The sequence below is a fragment of the Palaemon carinicauda genome, chromosome 37 (assembly GCF_036898095.1).
Source record: "Palaemon carinicauda isolate YSFRI2023 chromosome 37, ASM3689809v2, whole genome shotgun sequence".
NCBI lineage: Eukaryota > Metazoa > Arthropoda > Malacostraca > Decapoda > Palaemonidae > Palaemon > Palaemon carinicauda.
In genome coordinates this window covers 69,544,077-69,554,076 of record NC_090761.1, presented here as the reverse complement: position 1 = coordinate 69,554,076, position 10,000 = coordinate 69,544,077, and the positions used below count along the sequence as shown (strand labels likewise).

Sequence of the window (10,000 nt, the reverse complement as noted above, 5' to 3'; positions counted from 1 at the left end):
TATTCAGCTATATTCTCACACAGATATTGGTTCCACATTCATTCATATTCTCACCCAAAAATTGGTTCCATACTCAGTCATATTCTCACTCAAAGAGGGGGTCCATATCCAGTCATATCATTACGCAGAAAGTGATTAAATATCTAATCATATTCTCACTCAGAGAATGGTTCCATAGTCATATTCTCACCCAGAGTGGTTTAATAGTCAGTCATATTTTCACTCAGAGTGACTCCAGGAGAAGAGAAATAAAGAAATAAAGACAAGATAAATTATAACAGGCACGTTTGTGATCAGATTGACATATGGAGAATTAATCCAAGGTGCCATACTCTCCTACAACATTTGATACTCTGTATATAAACAATTATTCCATAACAGGGTTCATAAGTAAGAAAAGTAATGATATATTAGTTACTTTATGTGTGGTTGGAGTAAGAAGGGGTTTATTTATTCTACCCCCTGGCCCCTTCTCAACTCTCTCTCTCTCTCTCTCTCTCTCTCTCTCTCTCTCTCTCTCTCTCTCTCTCTCTCTCTCTCAGTATGAGTTCACTCATATTTTATGAAGCCCTTAACGAATATTAAATTAATTTAAAGTACACTTAATAGTAAGCTGTTGGTCTATATACCTAATTGTTCTGATACATTTTCAATATGTCTTTTTTTACTAAAAGTAGTATATTTCAGAATTTAAATGATGGAGTAAACAAAAACGACATTTGTTGTGTATGTGTTCGAACTCTTCTGATGTAACCTAAAGAATTCTGTATTGTTACATAAATATTTCCTACAATCAAATACACATTTTATCTGTTGCGATAGTTGGATTTGGATAGTTCTTCTGTATATATGCTGATTTTATTTCATTCCATAGAGAGAAAGATATATGTGATTAATGTGATGACTATACAGACACCATTAGGCCTACCTATCTAAGACTTCCTATCTTGTCTCAACGCTTCTATCTTGGAGGCTCTTCTCACGGAGTGTTACGTGTTCTTGAAACCAAAAGAATTCCGTATTGTTACATAAATATTTCCTAAAACTAAGGACATATCTTATGTGAATAGTTATATATGTTCAGTGATCTTATTTCATTCCATAGAGAGGAAGATATAAGTGATTACTGCAATGATTATACTGACATCCTTAGGCCTACCTTTATACGACTTTCTTTCTTGTGCCAACGCTTATAGCTTGATGGTTGAACCAACACTGCTACTGGACCCCTTAGTCCTAGATTAATCATTCCGGTAGAAAAAAAAAAAAAGGTCACTTATTTGTAGTAACACATACTGTATATACATACCGGGTGTAATGGACTGTTAAAGGATATTGTAATTGTATGGGATAAAAAAGGCACAGTCGATGGAGCTAACATGTAATGGAGGTTTTTTTTTTTTTTTTTTTTTTTTTTTTTTTTTTTTTTTTTTTTTTTTAGAGGTCTTACCGCTGACTTATCATTACCTACGCCAACTAAGTTGGAAGGAGGTTATGCTTTACTCCCTGTTTGTGTGTTTATTTGTTTGTGAACAAATTCCTGGACACAGTTTTAATCGTATAGTAATGAAGCTTGCAGGGATTAACTGTTATGAAAAAAGCTAGAAATTATTACATTTTGGAAGGTCAAGGTCACGGTTAATGTCCAATTCACGTAATCAGCCATAAGTTTGGATATCGTTGTCACAGAGACTTCAAACTTGGTTCATATTTGACTGTAAGAAAATCTACCCCAATTAATACATGTTAAGGTCAAAGGTTAAGGTCAAGGTCTAGCAAAAGGTCAAGAAATAAGCTACCGTGACAGAGGTCTGTGCTCGACTGAGTGCACATCTATTTTTAAATGTGGTGGGAAGGAATGAAAGAATTAAATATATATAATAAAAGATACACTATTTTATATAGATAGATATTCGTAACTACTTTATTTCTTAATTAGGAATTTAAAACAACTATAGTCCATTTCTTTTAGCCAGGCAGATTTGCGCCGACTCGCAACGGTGCCCTTTTAGCTCGGAAAAGTTTCCTGATCGCTGATTGGTTGGATAAGATAATTCTAACCAATCAGCGATCAAAAAACTTTTCCGAGCTAAAAGGGCACCGCTGCGAGTCGGTGCAAATCTGCCTCGCTAAAAGAAATGGACTACAGTTGTTTTAATAGCTTGAGTGTTTAATATGGCTGTTTATTAGCAATTTACTAGTTTATGATGTATTTTTCTTCCCAGGATTTATCCTACAATATCGGTATCCACCTTGAGTGTGTGAGTGGGGAAGTGTGTGTTTGTGTGTGTATTTGTGTGTATGCGAGTGCTTAGCCATACCGACCTGCTGGTAGCAAAGGCTATGTGTGTGTGTGTGTGTGTGTATTTGCATACATGCTAGTGTATAGCCAAACCGGCCTTTCGGTAGCAAAGATTGTGGGCGAGTGCGTGTGTGTATGTGTGTGTATGCGAGTGTATAGCCAAACCGGCCTGTCGGTAGCAAATGCTGTGTGTGTGTATTTGTGTGTATTTGCGTGCATGCGAGTGTATAGCTATACCAGCCTGTCGGGAGAAAAGCCTGTGTGTGTGTGCTGAGGTGTGTGTGTGTGGATGTGTGTGTATGCGAGTGTTTAGCCAAACTGCCATGTTGGTAGCAAAGGCGCTGTGTGTGTGTGTGTGTGTGTGTGTGTATAAGTATTTGTGTGTATGAGAGTGTTTAGCCAAATTGGCATGTTGGTAGCAAAAGCGCTGTGTGTGTGTGTGTGTATATAAGTATTTGTGTGTATGAGAGTGTTTAGCCAAATTGGCATGTTGGTAGCAAAGGCGCTGTGTGTGTGTGTGTGTGTGTGTGTGTGTGTGTGTATAAGTATTTGTGTGTATGAGAGTGTTTAGCCAAATTGGCATGTTGGTAGCAAAGGCGCTGTGTGTGTGTGTGTGTGTGTGTGTATAAGTATTTGTGTGTATGAGAGTGTTTAGCCAAATTGGCATGTTGGTAGCAAAGGCGCTGTGTGTGTGTGTGTGTGTGTGTGTGTGTATAAGTATTTGTGTGTATGAGAGTGTTTAGCCAAACTGGCATGTTGGTAGCAAAGGCGCTGTGTGTGTGTGTGTGTGTGTATAAGTATTTGTGTGTATGAGAGTGTTTAGCCAAATTGGCATGTTGGTAGCAAAGGCGCTGTGTGTGTGTGTGTGTGTGTGTGTATAAGTATTTGTGTGTATGAGAGTGTTTAGCCAAACTGGCATGTTGGTAGCAAAGGCGCTGTGTGTGTGTGTGTGTGTGTGTGTATAAGTATTTGTGTGTATGAGAGTGTTTAGCCAAATTGGCATGTTGGTAGCAAAGGCGCTGTGTGTGTGTGTGTGTGTGTGTATAAGTATTTGTGTGTATGAGAGTGTTTAGCCAAATTGGCATGTTGGTAGCAAAGGCGCTGTGTGTGTGTGTGTGTGTGTGTATAAGTATTTGTGTGTATGAGAGTGTTTAGCCAAATTGGCATGTTGGTAGCAAAGGCGCTGTGTGTGTGTGTGTGTGTGTGTGTGTATAAGTATTTGTGTGTATGAGAGTGTTTAGCCAAATTGGCATGTTGGTGGCAAAGGCGCTGTGTGTGTGTGTGTGTGTGTGTATAAGTATTTGTGTGTATGAGAGTGTTTAGCCAAATTGGCATGTTGGTAGCAAAGGCGCTGTGTGTGTGTGTGTGTGTGTGTATAAGTATTTGTGTGTATGAGAGTGTTTAGCCAAATTGGCATGTTGGTAGCAAAGGCGCTGTGTGTGTGTGTGTGTGTGTGTGTGTGTGTATAAGTATTTGTGTGTATGAGAGTGTTTAGCCAAATTGGCATGTTGGTAGCAAAGGCGCTGTGTGTGTGTGTGTGTGTGTGTGTGTGTATAAGTATTTGTGTGTATGAGAGTGTTTAGCCAAACTGGCATGTTGGTAGCAAAGGCGCTGTGTGTGTGTGTGTGTGTGTGTATAAGTATTTGTGTGTATGAGAGTGTTTAGCCAAATTGGCATGTTGGTAGCAAAGGCGCTGTGTGTGTGTGTGTGTGTATAAGTATTTGTGTGTATGAGAGTGTTTAGCCAAACTGGCATGTTGGTAGCAAAGGCGCTGTGTGTGTGTGTGTGTGTATAAGTATTTGTGTGTATGAGAGTGTTTAGCCAAATTGGCATGTTGGTAGCAAAGGCGCTGTGTGTGTGTGTGTGTGTGTGTGTGTGTGTATAAGTATTTGTGTGTATGAGAGTGTTTAGCCAAACTGGCATGTTGGTAGCAAAGGCGCTGTGTGTGTGTGTGTGTATAAGTATTTGTGTGTATGAGAGTGTTTAGCCAAATTGGCATGTTGGTAGCAAAGGCGCTGTGTGTGTGTGTGTGTGTGTGTATATAAGTATTTGTGTGTATGAGAGTGTTTAGCCAAATTGGCATGTTGGTAGCAAAGGCGCTGTGTGTGTGTGTGTGTGTGTGTGTATATAAGTATTTGTGTGTATGAGAGTGTTTAGCCAAATTGGCATGTTGGTAGCAAAGGCGCTGTGTGTGTGTGTGTGTGTGTGTTTATAAGTATTTGTGTGTATGAGAGTGTTTAGCCAAATTGGCATGTTGGTAGCAAAGGCGCTGTGTGTGTGTGTGTGTGTGTGTGTGTATAAGTATTTGTGTGTATGAGAGTGTTTAGCCAAATTGGCATGTTGGTAGCAAAGGCGCTGTGTGTGTGTGTGTGTGTGTATATAAGTATTTGTGTGTATGAGAGTGTTTAGCCAAATTGGCATGTTGGTAGCAAAGGCGCTGTGTGTGTGTGTGTGTGTATATAAGTATTTGTGTGTATGAGAGTGTTTAGCCAAGCTGGCATGTTGGTAGCAAAGGCGCTGTGTGTGTGTGTGTGTGTATAAGTATTTGTGTGTATGAGAGTGTTTAGCCAAATTGGCATGTTGGTAGCAAAGGCGCTGTGTGTGTGTGTGTGTGTGTGTATAAGTATTTGTGTGTATGAGAGTGTTTAGCCAAATTGGCATGTTGGTAGCAAAGGCGCTGTGTGTGTGTGTGTGTGTGTGTATAAGTATTTGTGTGTATGAGAGTGTTTAGCCAAATTGGCATGTTGGTAGCAAAGGCGCTGTGTGTGTGTGTGTGTGTGTGTGTATAAGTATTTGTGTGTATGAGAGTGTTTAGCCAAATTGGCATGTTGGTAGCAAAGGCGCTGTGTGTGTGTGTGTGTGTGTGTGTGTATAAGTATTTGTGTGTATGAGAGTGTTTAGCCAAATTGGCATGTTGGTAGCAAAGGCGCTGTGTGTGTGTGTGTGTGTGTGTGTGTATATAAGTATTTGTGTGTATGAGAGTGTTTAGCCAAATTGGCATGTTGGTAGCAAAGGCGCTGTGTGTGTGTGTGTGTGTGTGTGTGTGTATAAGTATTTGTGTGTATGAGAGTGTTTAGCCAAATTGGCATGTTGGTAGCAAAGGCGCTGTGTGTGTGTGTGTGTGTATATATAAGTATTTGTGTGTATGAGAGTGTTTAGCCAAATTGGCATGTTGGTAGCAAAGGCGCTGTGTGTGTGTGTGTGTGTGTGTATAAGTATTTGTGTGTATGAGAGTGTTTAGCCAAATTGGCATGTTGGTAGCAAAGGCGCTGTGTGTGTGTGTGTGTGTGTGTATAAGTATTTGTGTGTATGAGAGTGTTTAGCCAAATTGGCATGTTGGTAGCAAAGGCGCTGTGTGTGTGTGTGTGTGTGTGTGTATAAGTATTTGTGTGTATGAGACTGTTTAGCCAAATTGGCATGTTGGTAGCAAAGGCGCTGTGTGTGTGTGTGTGTGTATAAGTATTTGTGTGTATGAGAGTGTTTAGCCAAATTGGCATGTTGGTAGCAAAGGCGCTGTGTGTGTGTGTGTGTGTGTATAAGTATTTGTGTGTATGAGAGTGTTTAGCCAAATTGGCATGTTGGTAGCAAAGGCGCTGTGTGTGTGTGTGTGTGTGTGTGTATAAGTATTTGTGTGTATGAGAGTGTTTAGCCAAATTGGCATGTTGGTAGCAAAGGCGCTGTGTGTGTGTGTGTGTGTATAAGTATTTGTGTGTATGAGAGTGTTTAGCCAAATTGGCATGTTGGTAGCAAAGGCGCTGTGTGTGTGTGTGTGTGTGTGTGTATAAGTATTTGTGTGTATGAGAGTGTTTAGCCAACTTGGCATGTTGGTAGCAAAGGCGCTGTGTGTGTGTGTGTGTGTGTGTGTGTATAAGTATTTGTGTGTATGAGAGTGTTTAGCCAAATTGGCATGTTGGTAGCAAAGGCGCTGTGTGTGTGTGTGTGTGTGTGTGTGTGTATAAGTATTTGTGTGTATGAGACTGTTTAGCCAAATTGGCATGTTGGTAGCAAAGGCGCTGTGTGTGTGTGTGTGTGTGTGTGTGTGTGTAACCAAACTTGCTTACCATTCTCGAGCGACATTTGAGACTGTTTTCAGTTTTGTTCAATTTTCGAAATTTTTAACATCAAACTGACATAATATAGATTTATTTCTATGCCAGATTAGTAAAAGAAAATAAGAATTATTTTCCAAGTTTCTAATTCTTTTATAAGTGCATAGATACAGTATTTCGGTACATGGAATTATTATTATTATTATTATTATTATTATTATTATTATTATTATTATTATTATTATTTTTATTATTATTATTATTATTATTATTATTATTATTATTATTATTATTATTATTATTATTATTATTATATGAATATTTACACAGAATAAAGTAATGTACAGTTCCTAAACATGGTTTATATCAAGGTTTAAATGACTGTCTAGATAGTAAATAATAATAATCAAATAATGATATGAATAATCTATTTTAATGTTGATCTTAAACATCTTTTGTCGATATTTATTTCCTTATTTTCTTTCCTCACTGGGCTATTTTCCCTGTTGGAAGCCCTTTGGCTTATAACATCCTACTTTTCCAACTAGGGTTGTAGCTTAGGAAGTAATAATAATAATAATAATAATAATAATAATAATAATAATAATAATAATAATAATGATATCTAAGAAAAAATAGAAAACTAGTCTAAAAATCGGCTTAGTAATTTCGCATATATGCTTATTAAGTTAACCTAAAGCTCTTGTTTCAATTCAGCGTTTTATTTGAATATGACAAACAAAGGCTAATGCTACAAAGCAAAGAAAATCATTTAGAAAAATATTTCTCAAGATATAAAAATATTATGGAGAACAACTACAGAAAACCAAGTTTTGACGTCGAAAGAAAACGAGATTTGATGGTAACCTCAATTATTGTAAATATTTGTGACAATGTTTATCTTTTGAGCAGAAATAAAAATAGAAATATAAAGCAGTTAAAGAATTATATATGAATTATTCCTTCAATTTGCTTATCTACATTACATATGTGAATTCAATTGTTGCTGTTATTATTATTATTATTATTATTATTATTATTATTATTATTATTATTATTATTATTATTATTATTATTATTATTATTATTATTATTATTATTATTATTATTATTGACTAAGCTACAACCGTAATTGGAAAAGCAGGATGCTATAAACCCAAGTGCTCCAACAAATAAAGATAGCCCAGTGAGGAATGGAAACAAGGAAATAAATAAACAAGAGAAATAATGAACACTTGGAATAGAATAATTCAAGAACAGTATTAACTCTGAAGTAGATCTTTTATTCATAAATTATAAAAACTTAAAAAGAAAAAAAAATCTACTCACAACATTTATTATATAAATAAACTACACAACAGTAACTTGCTTGAGGGTTCATTAGGGCACACTTCGTTTTTATAGTTTATATAGGAAATATTTAATCTAATGTTGTAACTGTTCTTGAAATATTTGATTTTTCCTTGTTTCCTTTCCTCACTGGGCTATTTTCCCTGTTGGGGCCCCTGGGCTTATAGCCTCCTGCTTTCCCAACTAGGGTTGTAGCTTAGCAAGTAATGATAATTATAACAGTTCATTTAATCACCTTCCTTTCCTTTCTTGAATCCTTCAAGGGCTGCTTTTCAGGTCCTATACTGCAGGGGAATCCTACTCTCTACGTGACCTTTAGGAATTAATTCTATCGTGTATATTCCAAGGCATTCAGCATTCACACCACATATTGCTCGTTTACTGTCAAATCCACAATTTCGAAGCACTTAGAGAACAAGAAAGTCTTCAGTTTCCTCTTGAAAGACTTAATATCTTTATACTTTCTTTTATTACATTCGCATTCAACGCCTAAACTAAGCTTTCTTAAGAGTTGGCTGAATAAGACCTTAAAAATTCTTACTTCGTCTTTCATAGATAATTCAACCAGCATTGGGGTAGGTAAGGCCTGGTTGGACCAGGCACCGTTCCTTGTATGGTTCCTCGAAGGCGAAAATATGTGCAACATGGAATCTTGTATATGTTTAAAAAATGCCTAAATCTTCATAAAATAGCACTAGGAACACTCATATGCAGATGTAAATATGAAAACTAGGCTGCGGCCTATGCTAGGCTTAAAGGCTAGTATGGGGTCAACTGACCACAACAGCATAAATAAACTATTCCTAAAATTGAAGATTTAATAACTTAAGATAAATTTAGTTATAAGGCCAAGAAGGCTAGCTGGTTAACTAAGCCTATATCTTCATTAACATAACACTGGGAACACTTATTATATCATGCTGAAGCAAATATGAATACTAGGCTGTAGCCTATGCTAGGCTGAAAGGCTAATATGGGGTCAGCTAACTAAGATAGCCGAGTAACTGAACTTTCTTCTCTATCATTTTCAAACGCCTGTTATCCTCCTTACTTTTCGTGTTCTGAAACTCACTTCTCCTTTTACATTTTTATCATTAGATATATTTACTCTCAGATACTTTACGCATGCGAACCAGCAACTTATGTTTTACCACCTAATGCTGGGAAACTTATAATGAATCATTAACATTCAATATGACAGAACGTAGGTTTTCATTTGTCCTGATTAAATTGCTCTTGTTCTTAATTACTCTCAATTTTCCAAAATTCTAAAACTTTGATGTAAGTATATTTACTTCTAATCAAAATCTAGGACACTACAAAATCAACCAAGAGTTCTCTAGTCTTGGGTAGTGCCATAGCCTCTGTACCATGGCCTTCCACTGTTTTGGATTAAAGTTCTCATGCTTGAGGGTACACTCGGGCACACCATTCTATCTTATTTCTCTTTCTCTTGGCGTTTTTATTTTTACAGCTTATATATGAAAGATATAATTTAATGTTATTACTGTTCTTAGTATGTTTTATTTTGATTGTTTTTCACTTCTCTTGCTTTTTTTATTTCCTTGTTTATTTACCTCAATGGGCTATTTTTCCCTGTTGGAGCCCTTGGGCTTATAGCATCTTGCTTTTTCTAGTTGGGGTTATAGTTTAGCTTGTAATAATAATAATAATTATGTCTTCCGTCGCTTTTTTTTCAAATGTTAAATACAATGATCATCTTTCAAACTTTTTTGCATCATTAGTTTTGAAACTTAGCAAAGTCGTAAGATATACTTTCTTCATAAAAGTTTATGTATAAATAAATCTTGAACACACTTAACTCTCCTTACCATTTAAGAACACTAAATACCATATTATTATTATTATCATTATTATTATTATTATTATTATTATTATTATTATTATTATTATTATTATTACTAAAAGCTAAGCTACATCCCTAGCTGGAAAAGCAGGGTGCTATAAGCCCGAGGGATCCAACAGGGAAAAATAGCCCAGAGAGGAAAGGAAATAAGGAAATAAATAAACTAGAAATGTAATAAACAATTAGGATGAAATATTCTAAGAACAGTAACAATATTAAATTAGATCTTTCATATATAAAAATCAACGTGACTAGCTAGGAATTTAGTTTTAAAAAAATGCTAAAAAATTTAATGTCAAGAAATTCCCGGAGTTGCAGACTTATACTCAAAATTATACTATACTTATATTAGTCCATACATCACTATCAACAGTGCAATGAATTATTCATGCACTAAGTATCCTCAGAATATTTAGAGACTAGATAGGGATT

General features: G+C 36.1%; 1 protein-coding gene across 1 annotated transcript in view; it reads right to left on the bottom strand.

Moving 5' to 3' along the window:
• LOC137629182 (CD209 antigen-like protein 2) overlaps positions 1-10,000 on the bottom strand; it is a 50,670-nt gene that overhangs the window by 19,139 nt on the left and 21,531 nt on the right. The window lies entirely within an intron of this gene.